The following is an 18,765-nucleotide window of genomic DNA, read 5'->3' on the forward strand; positions in this document are numbered from 1 at the left end:
AGCAACAAAAGATAGAATATGAACCACTGGAAGCCCTACAATTACTTTTCCTTAATTAGGCCCATAATTAAGAAGTGAACACACTGAAAAAGACAGATTCGTAGATGACAAACATTCCGTTTTGTTTCAGTGTCAGTCACTAATTACAGACAAAGGCAGTCACAACTGATCTATCTGCTACCAATTATGATTCTGATAGAAATCTTTTTATTCTGCTGTATGTACAGTGAATAAAAATATCCATTTCTGGCACTTATAACAGCTACGGAAGGTGTCAATATAGTGGTTTGGCATATACAAGTGTTTTCCCATCCAAAGGCTCGATAAATGTTATTATAGTTGACCAATCCATCGCAAAATTCATGTGAAGACCAACCATGATTTGCCTTACTGAAAATCATCAGCAAGAAAAAGTGTAATAAAATATAGGTGAGTGTCAGGTGGGTTAATAAAAGTTTTTTAACTGTTTTTTTTGAAGGTTAGGGGTCAGCTGGCACTTTATCCACACTCTCCGCACATCTCTATCAATCAATAAAACAGTTCTGTACGATGAAGGGTTTATTCAGATTTGGAGTTCAGATAATTGAGACTATTCTTCAGAGCAACTATGTGCACCGCTTCTATCAATCAGGCAGATATAGGCAAGTTAGATAATACATGCTGGGTTTTACTAAACAGCGCTAGAGATTTTTAGTGCGGGCCGGTGAGAAATGCTCTGACACTCATAGAAATTGTATGAGCGTCAGAGCATTTACCTCGCTGGCCCACACTAAAAACCTCTAGTGCTGTTTCATAAAAGGGTTTCATGGTTTTTACTGTATATTCTCTAATCCTCTATTCTTAGTTGTATTTCTTAGAGTAAAGCTGATTCTTCCTAGAGGTGATATTTGGTGTTGAAGGCTTTACCTTGGTTGAACTTCTGGGACTGTTTCCTGCAGTGGCATACCTAGTATATTTGACATATGAGGCTGATCATTTTTAACACTCCCTCCTATAAATTAAAAAAAAAATTATTTTTAGTAATAATCCATGAGTCACACAGCAAGGGCATAACTAGGAAAAGGCAGCATCTTAAACACTGCAGTGAGCACTAGAACATCAATACACTGATTGTAAAACTAAACAGCCAGATTAGTAGAGATCGATCCTACACAGTCAATGTTAACAGAAAACCGTGTCTTTTTCATTCACGCAGAAAACAGATGCACCCTTGTCCATAATGGAACAAGTAATCACAAACTAAAATTAGAAATATGTAAACAAAAGTTAAACCGAACCGCAAAGAAGACAGACTTTGCATTCGAAGGGATGCTGAAAGATTTTCAGCCCAACCAACTTCCTAAATTTTGGGCGCTATTTTGCCACTGCATTGTCTGCCCTGTTTTTTTGTCCCTTCCATAAACTATCTACCCTCTCCCCTTCCATCCAGCCTGAGCCCCCTCTCTCCTTTTTACATGATTCATTCCAGCTTCACCCCTCTCTTCATATTAGACCTATCTCGAACACCTAGCAACGTTTATGTTTACCATGCCTATTCTCCACCCCCTAACCACACCTACTTTTCAGGTAGGCATCATTAGGTGTTGGAGGGCAACTCGACTTAGGCATCACTAGGCCGATATAAAAATATACAAGCATAACACCTATTATCAATTAAAATAATTTTTTAAGAAGTTTTTAATGGCCTAATCTAGATGCCATTTATAGAATCTGGCCCTGTATTCTAAGGTGCCCACAATGATGCCTGTCTCATCTTTTCTCTGCACAGTAGATTTGTATTTATTTCTAGCAAACAAACCATAGTGAGAAAAGGCTGACAAAGAGGATTTCATGGACAGCAAATCTAATTACTACATGAAATAAAATGATGTAAGTATCATGTATCCCAATGTTCTACCATTGCTCTTAGCATTAAGCATCCAGCAGAAGAGATGCAATTGTATAGGGCATTTAAAATTAAATGAATACTCTCCAAATGAAAATAGCATCCTTTCATTGTCTATAGATTGTTTCATTGAAATAATATATTTTATGCTCCACATAAAATTCTGAATCCTAATTTGCTGGCAGTTCATAGATGCAATTGAAAGAGAAGAAGAATTATGAGCACACAATTCAATGGGATTAAACTAGACCTGGCTTCAACCTGTCCCTCACAACAGAGTTTTCTCTAACCTGTCCTGAATAGCTGTAGTAGAAATCGTGAGATAGAGTTGCCTGCTGTATAGATGCACTATAGGTAAATCATTCTCATGATCTGAATAACCTAGAGCCAGTCTGATTTGAAGGATCTATTACTAAAGCTTAGTGTGCATTAATGGAATTAATGCTTGCTGAATGCTATGCAGTCTATTTTATATCTATAGGCTACATGGCACTTAGGCCCTGATTCTATAAAAGATGCCTATAGTAAGGTGCCTAGGTTGACGTGCTTAGCCGATCTAGACACCTAAATTATTTTTTTAATTGGCTTAATTAACACTAATTGAAAGTGCCATTAAAAAAACAATTGAAAAAGATTTTAAAAATTAATTTGTCGGTAGGTACCTAACTCAGTAGGGGCAAAGTTTGGACATGGGTTGATCTACCTTAGGTGCACTCATTTAGGCCAAGGAAACCCTGGCCTAAATAGCAGTGCGCTGCTAGATGTGATTCAATACACAGCAACTAGTGGTTGATTGACAACCACTCCAAATAGCACTTAGGAGTTAGATTCCATTTATAGAACCAGAGCCTTGGCATGCACTAATTCTATTAATATGCACTAAGCTTTAGTAAAAGAGCCCCTAAGTGTACTTTCAGGGTAAGGTTTGGAAATACTGTCTTATGACATAGAGATTATGCAAGATTGGATACTGAGAAGCATTAAGTGACAATAAGTTCCTAGGATCTGCAAGCTTACAGAAAAACTTCTATCTGAGGAGGGGGCTAGGAAGGTTGAATAAGGGTATTGCAACTAAAGACTTTTATAGGCGCCTCCAGAAAGCAGAACCTCATAGAAACTGGTGTTACTCATAACAATTTTTGCTTAAGCCTTTGCTTATACTGTTTTTATTTGGAAGTTGTCTCCTTTTGCCAAAAAGATTCAGGATGCCAGATTCTAGCCTGAACTAACTCTTTATATGATAGAGGTGTGTGAAGTGGGTGGATCACCAGTACCAACGAGCACCCAATGAAATTGCTTCTGGCCCTGATCCACCAAGAAGCCTTATATATTTTTATAAAGTAACTCTCCTAAGACTTCTCCAGGTAAAATATATCCCCCCTTTTACAAAACAGCGCAAGAGGTTTTAGCACCAGACGGCACACTGAATGCTCTGCGCTGTGCCAATGCTTATAGAAACTCTATGACCATCAGCAGCGCTGAGCATTTGGCACGCTGGCCAACACAAGAAACCTCTTGTGCAGTTTTGTAAAAGGTGGGGGTGGACAGTATCATAGTTACTAATCACGATAGTAGAAAAAGGTTGATCAGCCTCATCTAAGCACAGTTCTCATCTATCATTACTCAGATAATTATTGAAAAATTAAAAAAGCTTTGAGCTGCTAGGGGAATGATGCATAGCTCTCTACTCCTTGTCCTTTAAAATGTAAGAGATAATTTTTGCCCAACATTCAGTAACCAATTAAGGGCATTTAGCAAAAGACTAGCACATTTCTAGCCCCTTCCATTATCCTTGTTGCAATATGCTGGACTATCCTTAATTTCATAATTATCTTCATGAAGCAAATTGTAATAATTGAGGTGACTGAGTACAATCGATCACATAGCCATTTTGAAAGCAGTTGAAGAAAAAGGTGAAGCTATCTCACCTCCCTAATTAGTGGTAAAGATTTCTTATCTATGGCATTCACTTGACTTTCAAGCAATGAAGAGGGATTCAGTAGGACATCAAAACTTTGTACTTCAAATAGCAAGGTATAGAAACATGACGGCAGATAAAGGCCAAATGGCCCATCTAGTCTGCCCATCAGCAGTAACCATTATCTCTTTCTCTCTCTGATAGATCCCACGTGCCTATTCCAGGCCCTCTTGAATTCAGACAGTCTTTGTTTCCACCACCTCTTCTGGGAGACTGTTCCACACATCTACCACCCTTTCTGTAAAAAAGTATTTCCTCAGATTACTTTGGAGCCTATCACCTCCTAACTTCATCCTATGCCCTCTCATTGCAGAGTTTCCTTTCAAATGAAAGAGACTTGACTCATGCACATTTACATTATGTAGATATTTAAATGACTATCATATCTCCCCTCTCCTGCCTTTCCTCCAAAGTATACAGATTGAGATCTTTAGGTCTGTCCCCATACAAGTTTCAAGTTTATTAGTTTTTAATATACCGACCATCAACAAATATCTGGCCGGTTAACAATAAAATTTAAAAGGGTAAGAAAGATAAAAGATAAAATAATAGGCATTTAAAAATGAATAGAGTGAACATAGATAACATCAACTAGACAAACTTGAAAGTGAGGGTAAAAGAGAAGGGATGGGAAAAGTTACATATTTGAGAAGAAAAGGAGAAAGTGGGAATGGGATAAAACGTATAGGGTAGGGTCGCTTTGTTAAAGCGGTCGGTTGCTTAAAAGAGAAAAGGAAGTAAAAAAAAATAAATAAATAATTTTTTTTTTTTTTTTTTTAGAAAAGGAAAACAGAAGGTAAGTCTAAACACAGCCGAATGCATCACGAAATATTCTAAATGAGGTTTCACCAGAGTCTTATATCCTAATTCTACATATGGCACTCAAAATTGTGTGTGCAAATGTAGGTACAATCTATGCATTGTGACAGGGAGAGTCCTGTCATGCTGGAAGAAACCCTGCAGTGTTCTAAATCTATCCCTAAACCTTCCCCTAGAAGCAGGCAGGTTAGGGAAACTGTCCTGCATAATTTATCCCCAGTGGCAACCCAAATAATTGTAATTGTTCGCGATATAGATCAGAGTGACAAATTGTAATTCACGTTTTATGTTACAGATTCACTGTCAGACCCCTGAGGAAGCCCACTATTGGGTGAAACAGGGCCCGTTGGGTTGCGAATTGCCACAGACTGAGAACCAGCTGTTACAACGTATTACTGAAAGATAAGTGCTGGTTACTTCAGTTTCTAGTTGCTTTTTAACATGAAGTATTTATCCTAACACTTTATAACGCACGTAACAATTGCTTAATAAGCGCATTAATCTGTATGAGTTTATTCTTTTGCTCGATGAAAGATACCTTATCCCTGCATTACTTGGTTTAAAAACCTTGAAAAACCAACGCAGGCGTCTGAGAGCTTTAGAGACCATTCAGATCTTTATTGGTGACAATTCTTTAAGTCCTATTTTTGGTTTGCACTTTTCGTAAGAGGACGTCATCCATTGTGGTTTATATAGTGGGGTTTACTGTTAAGCAATGGCCGCCGACAGGTGGAAAACTATTTTTAGTTTTACCTCAGAACGAGTGGGTAAACTTTTGGATGTCTCCAAGCAATTTGACACCATTCAACACACTAATGACATAGTAACATAGTAACATAGTAGATGACGGCAGATAAAGACCCGAATGGTCCATCCAGTCTGCCCAACCTGATTCAATTTAAATTTTTTATTTAATTTTTTTTCTTCTTAGCTATTTCTGGGCAAGAATCCAAAGCTTTACCCGGTACTATGCTGCACTTTGGACTGATGTGACTAAGTTGTTTAAATCTACAATAGGCATGGAAATTAACAGCCACATGCTTATTGAATATTGTACAAAAGAAAGAATACCAAGAGGCTTGCGCATTAACAAAGCGCCACAGATTTTCAAAGATGACAGCCAGTTCCTTGAAACTTGGAATAAGATCTTAAATAAAGGCGCACTTGATTTGATGCTATTAATCATAGAAAACAGCAATAAGATTATTAATCAACAGAAGGAGCAGTTAGATAAAGAATTAATCATTCTAAAGGAGAAGATGGTAGAGGTTGATTTCATGAGTTAATTGAAAATATGGACAAGTTCAAAGAGAGTCTAAAGAAGAATAAAATGAAGAAGTTTAAAAGGGACAAACAAGATTACATCAATAATAGAGTCTATCCATGGATGTATCAGTCTGATAAGAGCGATAAGAGGATAGACGACACAATCAGTTCTGATGTCTCCACATCCTCCACTACCAGTAGCGGCGGCAGCTCTGCCACTTTTTTAAGAAGAGGCCAAAATACAAGACGTGGCCGCACAAGAGTGAACAGAGGGACACAACAGTCCAGACCCCATACCAGGTCCCAGATCCAGAAGAATCAGTGGTAGTCAATCTGTCCAAGAGAGTATTCAGTGAACCAGAATTGAGGGTGTTATCATATGGTCTATCATTCGTTCCTTCGACTCCTTTCGATGAGTTTCAGTTCCATATTGATTTAGAAAAATTTATAAGAAAATTGCAATTAAAAATTTATTTTTTTGATAAACCAAGTACGGAAGATTGTACCATTCTGTCTCCAAAGACAACATGGTCTCCACCTATACCGTTGGATTTAATCATCAGCGCATTTAAAAAGTGTGTACTTTAAGATATTGAGAACTGGCAACAACTAGGTACACATTCTTTCAGCAATTTAAAGAAAGAAGAACAGCTAGCAATGAATACTTTGAAAAGAGATGAGACAATAATTATAAAGAAAGCTGACAAAGGAGGGGCCATCGTAGTAATGGAAAAAGAAAAATATCATCAAGAAATTATGAGACAATTAAATGAAGAAGACACATACGAGAAACTATCAATGGATCCTACGAAGAGATTACAAAGACAAATTTCTAAAATAACTAATCAAGGAGTAATGGCAGGTTTTTTAACTTCAAAAGATTATAGATTTTTAAATAAAAAAGCACCCATGATTCCAGCATTTTATGTATTACCAAAAATACATAAGAGTTTAAGTAACCCGCCTGGTAGACCTATTATCTCATCAAGAGGTTCTTTACTAGAACCACTTTCCATGTTTGTTGATGAATTTCTCAAGCATGAGGTGGTAAAAATTGAATCATAAGTACAAGATTCTAGAGACATAATGGTTCTACTAAACGAAATCCATGCTGATAGTTTCCCTTTCATTTTAGTCACACTTGATGTCACTTCTTTGTACACTTCAATCCCCCAGGATGAAGCCTTATCGACCATTCAAAAGGTTTTTGACACTAGAGAGAGACCTCATAACATTCCTACATCATTTTTGTTAAATTTGGCAAGACTTTCTATGAAAGAAAATTTCTTCCTTTATAATAACAAGTTTTACAGACAACTGAAAGGAGTAGCGATGGGGGCAGTGTTTGCACCCTCCGTAGCCAACCTTTATATAGCAGAATTTGAGGCAAATTGGATTAAACACTCTCCTTTTGAGAACTGCACATACAGTTGGTCCCGATACATAGGTGATATTTTAGTACTTTGGAAGGGTAATGAGAAAGATCTTTATAGGTTTTTAAATTGGCTTAATAGTTGCGACACCAACATAACATTCACGATGAATTTCTCTAAAACACAGCTGGTATATTTGGATCTGACGATCATTCAACAGGAAGATCATTTTGAGTTTGACATCCATACTAAACCAACAGATCGCAACACTTTTTTGAATTTCAACAGCTGTCATCCGGCTAGCCTCAGAAGAAACCTTCCTTTCTCACAGTTCTTACGTTTAAAGAGAAACTGTTCCACTGTTAAAGGTTTTAAAAAACATGCAAAATTGTTAAGTAAGAAACTGGAAAAAAGAGGTTAGCCTAAAAACATCTTGATGACAGCGTTTAAACGTGCAAAATATTACCAAAGAGACTGGTTATTGCAGAAAAAAATGAGAACCAAGGAAGATTTAATGACAGACAAATGTACCTGTGTGCTTTGCTATTCGGCACAAGGTAATGAGGTAGCAAGGATTCTTAAAGAAAATTGGAAGATAGTACAAACCAATCCTATCTTTAAAGATTTAGATTTACAGATAGCCTTCTCAAGTGGCAGAAATCTGAAGGATCTCCTGTCCCCGACAGTAAATTATGTCGCTGATAAACCATCCAGAGTGTTACCCCTTGGTTTCTATAAATGTGAACACTGCAGCATTTGTCAATTCACGATATCTCAAAAAACATTTATTAATCCTGGAAATGGTAAAGAATATGAGATTAGGCATTTTTTGACTTGTGACTCAGACCATATTGTGTATGTGATTAGGTGCCCATGCAATAAGTTATATGTTGGCATAATCAACCCGTTCTTTTAGAACCAGGATGGTCAAGCACAAGTCTAACCTCAAATGTAACAGACTAAATGCCCCTTTAGTAGAACATTGTATTGAGATGCAACACCGTTTCTCTGATTTAAAATTTTTTTGCATTGACAAAAAAGTGATCCATGTAAGAGGGGGGGATAGGAAATGCAAATTACAACAGAGAGAATCCCGCTGGATCTTCAGACTAGGCACATTGAAACCTAGGGGACTCAACACATCTGTAGATTGGCATTCGTTCTTTTGAGTCCACCAGTCTTTATCATATAACTTGACCATATCAGTTCAGCATATCATTTATATATACATGTCCGTTTGAATTTTTTGTTACACAGGGTAATTTTTTAAGAGTTTAATTCACAGGAGTCTATTAGTATTAGTTTATTTTCTTGTGTGGGTTTATCATTTTTTCAGTTATTAGGTAAAGGATTTGTGTGTAGAGCATCAGGAGACTTCAATGAGCATGCGCGGTGCATAATAGAATCAGCTGTGGATAAGCTTAAATGCGCATGCGTGGCGTTAGGCAGCCGCCAGCACCATTTTTCAACTTTTTTCAACTTTACGAATTAGGCTTTAGAAGCACAGTAAGTACCCGTGGGCATTTTGTAATTGTTCGCGATATAGATCAGAGGGACAGATTGTAATTCACGTTTTATGTTACAGATTCACTGTCAGACCCCTAAGGAAGCCCACTATTGGGTGAAACCGGGCCCGTTGGGTTGCGAATTGCCACAGACTGAGAACCAGCTGTTACAACGTATTACTGAAAGATAAGTGCTGGTTACTTCAGTTTCTAGTTGCTTTTTAACATGAAGTATTTATCCTAACACTTTATAACGCACGTAACAATTGCTTAATAAGTGCATTAATCTGTATGAGTTTATTTTTTGGCTCGATGAAAGATACCTTATCCCTGCATTACTTGGTTTAAAACACCTTGAAAAACTAACGCAGGCGTCTGAGAGCTTTAGAGACCATTCAGATCTTTATTGGTGACAATTCTTTAAGAATATAGATAGATATACATGTAAATCCATTAATGGTGCATCCATAAGTCAAACATGCCTTCTAAAATGACCTTTTAAGTATACTGCTTAACAAAAATATAACAGCGTTCCTTGTGAAATTTCTCTGTGCCATAAGAAACAGCAATTCAACATGCTGCACTATATTGCTGGCTGCATCCTGGCAAGAAGCAAGCTAAAGTTATTGGTATTTCTTTAGATTTGATTTACAGTGCCAGCACTGCAGTACCACAGTGTATGCCACTAAGGTTGTAGGGTTATGGTTAAAGATAGTGAGCAGATGTGTGAGATTTAAAAAGGTGTCAAAAATGATTATTTATAGAGGCCTTTTCTCGAAAACTGCTCACTTTAATAATACTGTTGGAGAGTTTTTTATATTCATTGTATTGTTTTAAAAAACTGTGTATGTATCTAGTGAACCGCATACGTTTAAGCGGAGTATACGTTTTTTAATAAATACATTTACAGAGCAGGATTTCGTGGTTATCTAGAACATTTTGATTATAACAGAGTGATAACAGTTCTATAAATTTCAAAAGCCCTCTTCAGTCCTGGCTAAAGAACAGCACCATACCAAGGGCTTTGCGAACAATGTGGAGGGGTGCAAACATTGCTCCGAGCCATCTCCTCTCATTTGAAATGGCAGAACAGGCAGGGCATGGCACGCCAGTGGGCAAGTCACACAGAGTGAAACTGTAGCTCAGTATGATTCTGCTAAATAAATTAAACAAAATCTATGGGTTAGAGAGCCTAGAAATCTAATTAACTGAAAAAAATGGACTAGGATTACCCCCTCCCCCCACTGGCATTACTTGAAAGAAAATCCAACACATTAAACAAAACCAAACAGAGAAATTGCTTGGCGTATTTCCATTAAAACAGCATGTAAATCCTAAAGGCCTTGATTGACAAGTGTAAACATGTCAGCCACGTCGCCAAAGCCCCAGAGGAGACCATCGACCCTGCCTGCAGGGTCAAACCAGTCCCTCTCCGCCTCCCCCACAGCCGGGAGAGGAAACTTTTCGGGTTTTTTTTTCTATTTTTTTACTTTTGTTATCTCTCTTCCTTCTTCAGCGACAGGAGCCAGCCCGCGCCGCCAAAGCCACAGAGGAGACCATCGGCCCGAGTTGAGAGGAGCGTGGGAGCACTGCTCCGCCCCTCTCCCGAGCAAGCAGGAGACCTCGAACTTAATAAACCTAAAACACCAGCGACAGGAGCCAGCCACGCCGCCAAAGCCCCAAAGGAGACCATCGGCCCGAGTTGAGAGGAGCGTGGGAGCACTGCTCCGCCCCTCTCCTGAGCAAGCAGGAGACCCCGAACTTTTTTGTTGTTGTTCTTGCCGCAGCTCGGTGGACCGCGTGCTGCCAAGAACCGCCCCTGCACAGCCGGAGAGGAGCGTGGGAGCACTGCTCCGCCCCCTCCCGAACCAGCAGGAACCCGACTGCGAAGCACCTGCGTGAGGCACCCGCACAGGCAGCCTCCGATACCAGCCTACTGACCACAGAACCTTGCCCAGACCACAGAGACCACAGAGACAACCACTGATCTCCACTACTGTCACAGTCCCAGCAGCCCGACAAAGTCACAACTGTCTCAACCCCAAAAAGGAACTCCTTCCCACGAGACAGACCCAACAGCACCGACTATCCAGCCTCCCGGTCTCGTGGTTACAGTCCAGATAACCCTAACCGGACAAGTATTACTGTTACTTAATACTCAGTTGTATAGCCTTGCTAGACCTGTACAGACTATAGCACCACTGTATTGAAACTACATTGTTTATCCTTTCTACATTGTTTAACCTACAGGAATCTACTAAACCGCTCTTCGACCCGCGAATCTAGTACCCCCCAATTACCGTCCCCCCTGCACTAATCTTGACCTCCCAAGCAAAAACACAATAAAAAAAAAAAACATCCTGAGTCATCTTGCCCCCTTTTTTTCCCCCCTATAATCACCCGCAGGAAACTCCCCAACTTCTCCAACCGCAGTTAACTGCAGGAAACGTTACCCATTGGTCTTTATAGGACTGACACACACCTTGAGTTAAGTTTTAAATACCTAGTTACATTGGCTTTCTTCTAGAACTAAAACCATCTTCTCTAATGATTATATATATATATCACAGAATGTTATGATAAGAGGTGACAAACTCAAAAGCAAGCTGGAAATATTTTTCTAAAAATTCTGAAACTGGGTTGCTTTAAATCAGGCACTTGTGTGCCTTATTGTAACAAGATATCTGTGGACAGCTGCAAGGCTGCTATATTTTTGAATAAAAGAAAAAACATGCAATATAAGAACTTTTACAAGACTAGTGTATTGGAAGTTTTTCAAACCATCAGGATTGCTAGCAGTATGAAGGAAACTTAGGGCTCCTTTTACGAAGGCGAGTTAGGGCCTTAACGTGCGGAATAGCGAGCACTACCGCCTCCTCTTGAGCAGGCGGTAGTTTTTCGGCTAGCTCGCGCTAATCCAGTGCGTGAACTAAAAATGCTAGCACACCTTCGTAAAAGGAGCCCTTAGTGGTCTGTTTAATAAGGGGCTTTTTTACTAAGCTCTGTTAGGCATTAAGGCATTAACGCACACCTATTACAATTTAAAAGGGTTTCCCGTGGGATGCACTCAGGCATCCTGAAGTACATATGGTATTTATACGCACAAAGGCCCTGATTCTATAAATGACTCCTAAACTTAATTTTCTTAATTGGCTCAATCGGCACCATTAAAAAACAATTTTAAAAAACATTAAAAAGCAATTAATTAACTGGTAGACACCTAACTTAGTAGGTGCCTACCACTTTGAGGTAGGTGTCTATTCTGAGGCACCTACCAGCAGGTTGGCATGGTTAGGTACAGAATCCCTGGCCTAAATGGGAGTGCACCTAAGGTTTCAATGCCTACCGACACCTAAGGGTTGCTTAGGTGCCACTAGGCACAATTCTATAAATGTTGCGTAGAACATGACTGACACATGCGCTTAACAGCATCTAGGAGTTAGGTGCCATTTAATGAATCAGGGCCAAAGGCCCTGATTCTATAAATGATGGCTAAATTTAAGTGCCTAGATCAGCACGCCAAGTCGATCTAGGTGCCCAACTTAATTTTCTTAATTGGCTTAATCGGCGCCATTAATTGAAAGCACCATTAAAAATAATTAATTAGATGGTAGATGCCCTAACTCTGTAGACGTCTACCACTTTGAGGTAGGCATCTACTCTAAGGTGTTTACCAGCAAGTAGGTCTAAATGGAAGTGTACCTAAGGTTTCAATGCCTACTAGTACCTAAGACCACTTAGATGCCTCTAGATGTGATTCTATAAATACCACCTAGCGGATGATTGACAATTGTACTCAACAGCACCAAGGAGTTAGTCACCATTTCTAGAATCAGGGCCAAACTATGCATAAAAGGTTTTTTCTTTAATTTTTTCCATTGTGGAGGTATGTTGGAGTTAGAAAGTGAGCGTTTCTACACTAATCAGTTAACATATCTACATTTAATATGTGCTAACTGATTAGCACACGAGCCCTTATCTGCTACAAAATTGTTTCGCTATAAGCGCTCACACACTAATCTTTGTTAATGTCCACATGGTTGCTACAGAGATGGACTTTTCTTCTTACTACAGAGATTACATTCCAGGGGAGGGGGTTCCCTCTCCTTTTTTTTGCAGGGTAAAGTTAGAAATTCTAATCGAATATACAAAATGCATATATGATTAATTACATTTTAGTGAACTAATAACGTAGGAACTTTCATATTCAAGGGTTCAGATTGAAATATAATTACCTCTAAAAATTGTACTGGGGGATGCATATAGGAAAATGTAGGGTTTACTCCCCTTTTCTTTCACTGAGACACGGGATTTTCAGTGCATGCTCGTAAATGACTTAGTAACATGGGAGCAGTAGTTTGACTCTTAAAGAGAAATGATTTAAAGCTGTGTGTATGGATAATTTTTCCTCTGTAAGTATATTATATTGTAATACTTTTTCCTGGTTTCTTCTTTACCTTTTCTTTATTAGATAAGCTAGTATTAAAATGTAACTTTTAAGAATTCTTGTGTGAGGGGGACAGACACTCCCCTAATATGCATGCAAGTGCCTTATATGGTATCAAGTATTCATGACCAATTATATGCAGGCAATAAAATGTCGTCATGTATTAGGTATATTTAAGTGAACCTAGCAGAATGGAATTTTGAGGGTGTTAAGTCGGGGAAGTTGTATTTATACTACCTGATTTGCAATGTGCCTCCATTGTACAAATGAATGCCTTGAAACAGGACTGTCTGTAAACTTTGAATAAAAAATATTTGTTGGGAAATATTTGTACAATTATCATCATTTCAGTGCACCTATGAGCAGGGTAGAACTAAAACTCTGCTCAACCCCTATGCTACATAATAGCAATAATGCTTGTTTATTGGCCGTACACAAAAATTTTTACAGCATGGCATTTTAATAATAATGAGCTGTGGAGCAAGTAAATGTATGAAAAGTAGCACATTATGATATGAATATGAATGCAATATGAATGAAGAAGCTTGCATTAACCTTCACAAGCTGTGATATTCACTGAATGTTAATAGCATCTCAAGAGGTATAGTTAACTTACTGGGAGTATCAATTTACAGGTGTAATAGTGTCATAGGAGCTAGGGATGTACCAAAAATAGTCCCCCACCCCACCCCTAGTCTCTTAAAACAAAACAGTGTCCCTGCAGACTAATCCTCCCACTCTGATCCTGTAATCCTTTTTACATATTGAAATTTCAATACCCCGCCCCTTCCTTCCATCACTAATCCCAGTCCTTTCACTAAACTCAGAGTCTCAAATTCCATGTGGGAGGGAGAAGCAATTTATTTAATGACTCATTTTAAAACGTCCATCTAAAATTATGATGCGCTATAAACTAAACTTTGAAAATAATAAGATCAAGATAAACACACAAATAAAACACATTTCTACTGTGAAACAATAATCACATTTAATATCAAATACAGAAGAAGCCCTTTAGCCCCACAAAGTCACAATTTTATAATAAGTCACTTAGGTTGAAATGTCAAGCAGGCTTTTTTAAGCCTAAACACTGACAGGTACCTAATATGCGAGAAAAATGTCCCATTAAAGCTACAAAAATTACAATTAAACTATATAAATTCAAACCAATATATGAGGGGCTGCTAAAGTTCCCAGCCCAACCAAGAAGAGAATGATATGGAGCCATGAAACTTATGAGTTATTCCACACTTTTCTTGACACTTTTCATTCCAATGATATGAAAAAAAATGAAAACTGTTAAGAAAAGTGTGGAATAACTCGTAAGTTTCATGGTTCCATATCATTCTGTTCTTGGTTGGATGAGAACTTTTTAGCGGCTCACTCGTATTTTAGAAAGACTATGCCTGCTGCACAAATTCTGCTGCCAGAGCTCCTTGAACTGAGTTTCAGTAGAGATTCCTATAGTCTTAACTAGTGTTCAAAACAGAATGATATTAGAAGCTATTTTGATGCCTTGTGAGGCATCCTTAATGGCACCCCATTGTCCCTTAACTGAATACATTCAATCCGTATTCCATTCACTATTTAACTTCTTGTTACTCTTCCTTAAGGCAATTAAAAACAGTACCTTGCTATTTTTGTGATTGCCATACTCATTTCTACTTTCTTTTCTAGATAAGAAAAGAGTGTTGAGCTCCTAAAAGCAATGATTTAATTCAGAAAATAATACTGAGTTTGCTATAATTATGACACAAATATTTGCAAACAAAATGGTCACCCTAGACTTTAAAGCCTTTTTTGTGTTTTCTCTTTTTCATTGAAAACATTTTTAAAGAGCCACTGTTCCTACATGGGTTTCACAGACCAGCAACCATGTTGTAGCTGAATGCATTCTTTATCAGCTCAATTTTGTTTTTGAGACAAGGTGCTTACTGCTGTTCAGTTTTATACCTGTGGTGACCACATACATGCGATACTGAGCTCTGTGGAGGAAAAAGGCAGTAGTGTTAAACATTGGAGGGAAAAAAAATCTAAAGTCCCAAATACTGCCAGTAATGCAGTGAAGAGAGCAGTGTTGCCACGAGTCAATTTTAAGAAATTAGTTGGGGTGAATGGATATCGATTTTAGGCTTCTAGAGGTTCATGCCTCTTCTTGTTCACTGTCGTGTGTGCATAAATTACATATGCACATTCTGAATGTGTTCATTCTGAAAATAGATCTCTAGTCCTGCTCTTTCCTTCTGCTACATCAGGGGTGTCCAATGTCGGTCCTCGAGGGCCGCAGTCCAGTCGGATTTTCAGGATTTCCCCAATGAATATACATGAGGTCTATTTGCATGCACTGCTTTCATTGTATGCTAATAGATTTGGGGAAATCCTGAAAACCCGACTGGACTGCGGCCCTCGAGGACCGACATTGGACACCCCTGCCCTAGAGGGAGTGGATGACTCAAGAAGTGATCTACAAAATGTAGAAAAATGACCTGAGGTCGGTCAAGTAAAGTTTAATGCACAGAAGTGCAGTGATGCACTTGGTTTTAGAAATCCAAAGAAGATGTATGAGATATGGAGCTAGAGGCTAATAGGCACAGTTCAGGAGAGAGACCTGAGTGATAGTGCCCGCCAATTCTATAAAACTTAGACACTCATTATAGAATCACACTAAGCATGCTTAGGAGGCACACAGTATCCTAACATTTAGGTGTCCCCAATTTATGCCAGGGTTTTTCTATGCCTAAATGTAGGCACCGATATCAGAGCCTAATGGCATCTGATTCACAAAGAGATGCCTAACTCAAAAACATGCCCATAATCCACCTCCTAACTACGCCCACATAGTGTAGGCGCTTTGGACTAGGTGCCTACTTTTTATAGAATTGCGTTTTTCGAGTTAGGTGCCTAACTTTCAATTACGGTAAGTCCAATTGACTGAATGTGATGTGTTGAGTGCCCAAATCAGCACTGATTAAGCCTATTGCTCGAATTAACCTAGGCGCTGATATCAGGGCCTAGCTTTAGGCGGACTATATACAGTAGAGTCAGGGCCCTAGTGCCAAGCTTCTAGCCCTGGTTCTGACTGAGCTGGAGTCCCCACAGAGCAGAAGGAAATTAAGTCAAATAAATAAAGCCAGCATAGGTTCACCCATGCAAAGGTCTTTGACCTGATGCTAAAAGTATGGGCAAACAAATTGCAGCAAAAAAGCTTTGCATTCTGTTTTAAGTATTATTTGTGATGCTGGAATTACACGTACCTATTCCTCACTTTCATTATTTTACATTTAAAAAAGAGAACATTCGATTCATGTAGATTGAAAAAAAAAAAAAGGAAAAGGGTAATTTTGTCAACCACTTTTCTGTGCAAAACATTGATTTATGATCGTAAATAGTCTCTTATTAATTATTCCAAGATGAAAAGAGGCAAATCCAACTGCAAATATTAAATGTCCAGAAAGAAAAGAGTGGAGGAGTCACAGACTAGTGTCAAACCAACTAAAAGGTCATGAATTTGATATATTTTAAATGGTACAACCAAAACAGTTTACATGTACAGGTATTATTAAATGCAAATACTTTATCCTAGTGATCTCACAATCTAAGGGGTTGTTTTGGGGTTTTTTGTTATTGTTGTTGTTTTTTTTGGGGGGGTTGTACCTAGGAAAAAGGAGGGTAAAGTGACACCCAAGGTACAAGGGGCTACAGTGGGAATTGAATGCTATTCCTAAGGGTCGCAGATCACTTCACTAACCAATAGGCTATTCCTCTACTCCCAACTTTAATAATAGTCTCTCCTGCTCCCGAGCATCATCCGATCCCCCTGCCTCCTCCCCTCTGGCAGTCAACAGCAGTCCAATCAGGTCCAGATGTGGAGTCCACACATGGCCCAACATTATCTGGGACTAACCCCCCTCCCCTTTTACAAAAGCATAGCGTAGTTTTTTTGCACCGGCCGCAGTGGTAACATTGTAGTTCAACCTGTTTCCCTCTTGTTTCATATATTGTCAGAGTCTTAAGGTATTTTTTTTGTATTTTTATTAAAGCCCTGTTTTTATATTTGTAAATCACATTGGATCACAATATTGCGATCAAATCAAATTTTAAATAAACTTGAAACAACTCCGATGCTCATAGAATTCCTATGAGCATAGGAGCTGTTACCACTATGGCTAGTGCTAAAAACTGCATAAAGGGGGGGGGGGGGAGTAATTTAGCTGGCACCAGTAAACATTTTTTTAAATGATGACTGCCATTTCCTGAATATTGACCAGAAAATCTTTAATAAATGATAGTGGTACCTTGGTTTACGAGCATAATTCGTTCCAGAAGCATGCTCGTAAACCAAAATACTCGTATATCAAAGCGAGTTTCCCCATAGGAAATAATGGAAACTCGTTTTGATACGTTCCCACCCCCCACCCCCTGTACAAACCGGCACCCCCCCACCCCCACCCGAACAACTTGAACTTCCCCCCCCCCCCCCCCTCTGCCGGCCTTGATCATGCATCTGCGCATGCTCAAGGCCTTCTAATTCTCCCTCTCGCCGAGGGGCCCTTGACAAATTAATCCTGCCCTGGCTATTAGCTAGGGAAAACTTCTCTTATTGAGCTATCTGATCTCTTATATCTTTCTCCCTGCTTGAGTCCCAGCCCAGAGAGGCTGAATTACTTTCTTAATGTCTAACATCCCCTTCTTCCCAGAGATATAACTGCAGCTTCAGTGAGGAAAAACCCCTGAATCTCTCACACTCTTCTTGGTTGGGCTGAGAACTTTTCAGCACCCCCATGTACCTTGCTTGGAAGCTGCTTATGGCCTCCTAGTGGTTACCAGTCCTGGCCCTTGTCCCAACCAAATAAATACTGTTTATATAGGGGTTCCCACTGCTTTCTGGGCATAACACAGAAATCACCTATTACATGCAGGTAGAGTTAAATCAAAAATAGGGGTGTTTTTTTTAACATATTGTGGCCGGGCACTAGGTAGGTTGTAAGCCCAGCCTAGTGTCAACCCGGTACATGCATCGAACCGAGCAGCTAAGTAGAAGTTGGTAGAGAGGAGGGTAAAGCACAGTCAGAAAGTTCAATGCAAATAATGCTTCTTCTGCAGCCAAAGTTTTATTCAAAGGCAAAACAAAACATGTGCAGTTCAAAACCAGTACTCACAGAAGTTGCTCTTCAAATAATTGTACCCCAAAATTTCTCAGCTTCAATCAGCCATTTTAAGCTCCTCTTGCATTCTTATTGTGATTAACCAAAAAGGGGGTGGGGCATTTTCTTTTATGCTGACACCTTTGTAGTTCAGTTCCAGTTAGGCTTTGGGAGCCTGCCTCAAATCAGTTCAGGGATCCCTACAAGGAATGGCAAGTCACATGCTCATTTATACTTCTGCCCTTACTCTTTTCAAAGTTCACGTTTCTTTTCCCTACCCCTTCAGCCAGGCTTTGGCACTAGATTCAGCCTATCAACCAGACCAATATACTCTTTCAAGGAGTGGCA

The 18,765-nt window shown here is 39.1% G+C and overlaps 1 long non-coding RNA gene across 1 annotated transcript in view; it reads right to left on the minus strand.

The window, feature by feature from the left end:
- The window catches only part of LOC117362394, a 34,979-nt gene extending 16,455 nt beyond the window's left edge, over positions 1–18,524 (minus strand). The window contains exons 1-2 of the long non-coding RNA XR_004539874.1: positions 18,433–18,524; positions 907–991 (exon numbers count right to left, since the gene is read on the minus strand). This is a non-coding gene — a long non-coding RNA (uncharacterized LOC117362394). The remainder of the gene's footprint in view (positions 1–906; positions 992–18,432) is intronic.
- Positions 18,525–18,765: the final 241 nt, after the last annotated feature.

This window comes from Geotrypetes seraphini, chromosome 6 (genome assembly GCF_902459505.1).
Source record: "Geotrypetes seraphini chromosome 6, aGeoSer1.1, whole genome shotgun sequence".
Taxonomy (NCBI): Eukaryota; Metazoa; Chordata; class Amphibia; order Gymnophiona; family Dermophiidae; genus Geotrypetes; species Geotrypetes seraphini.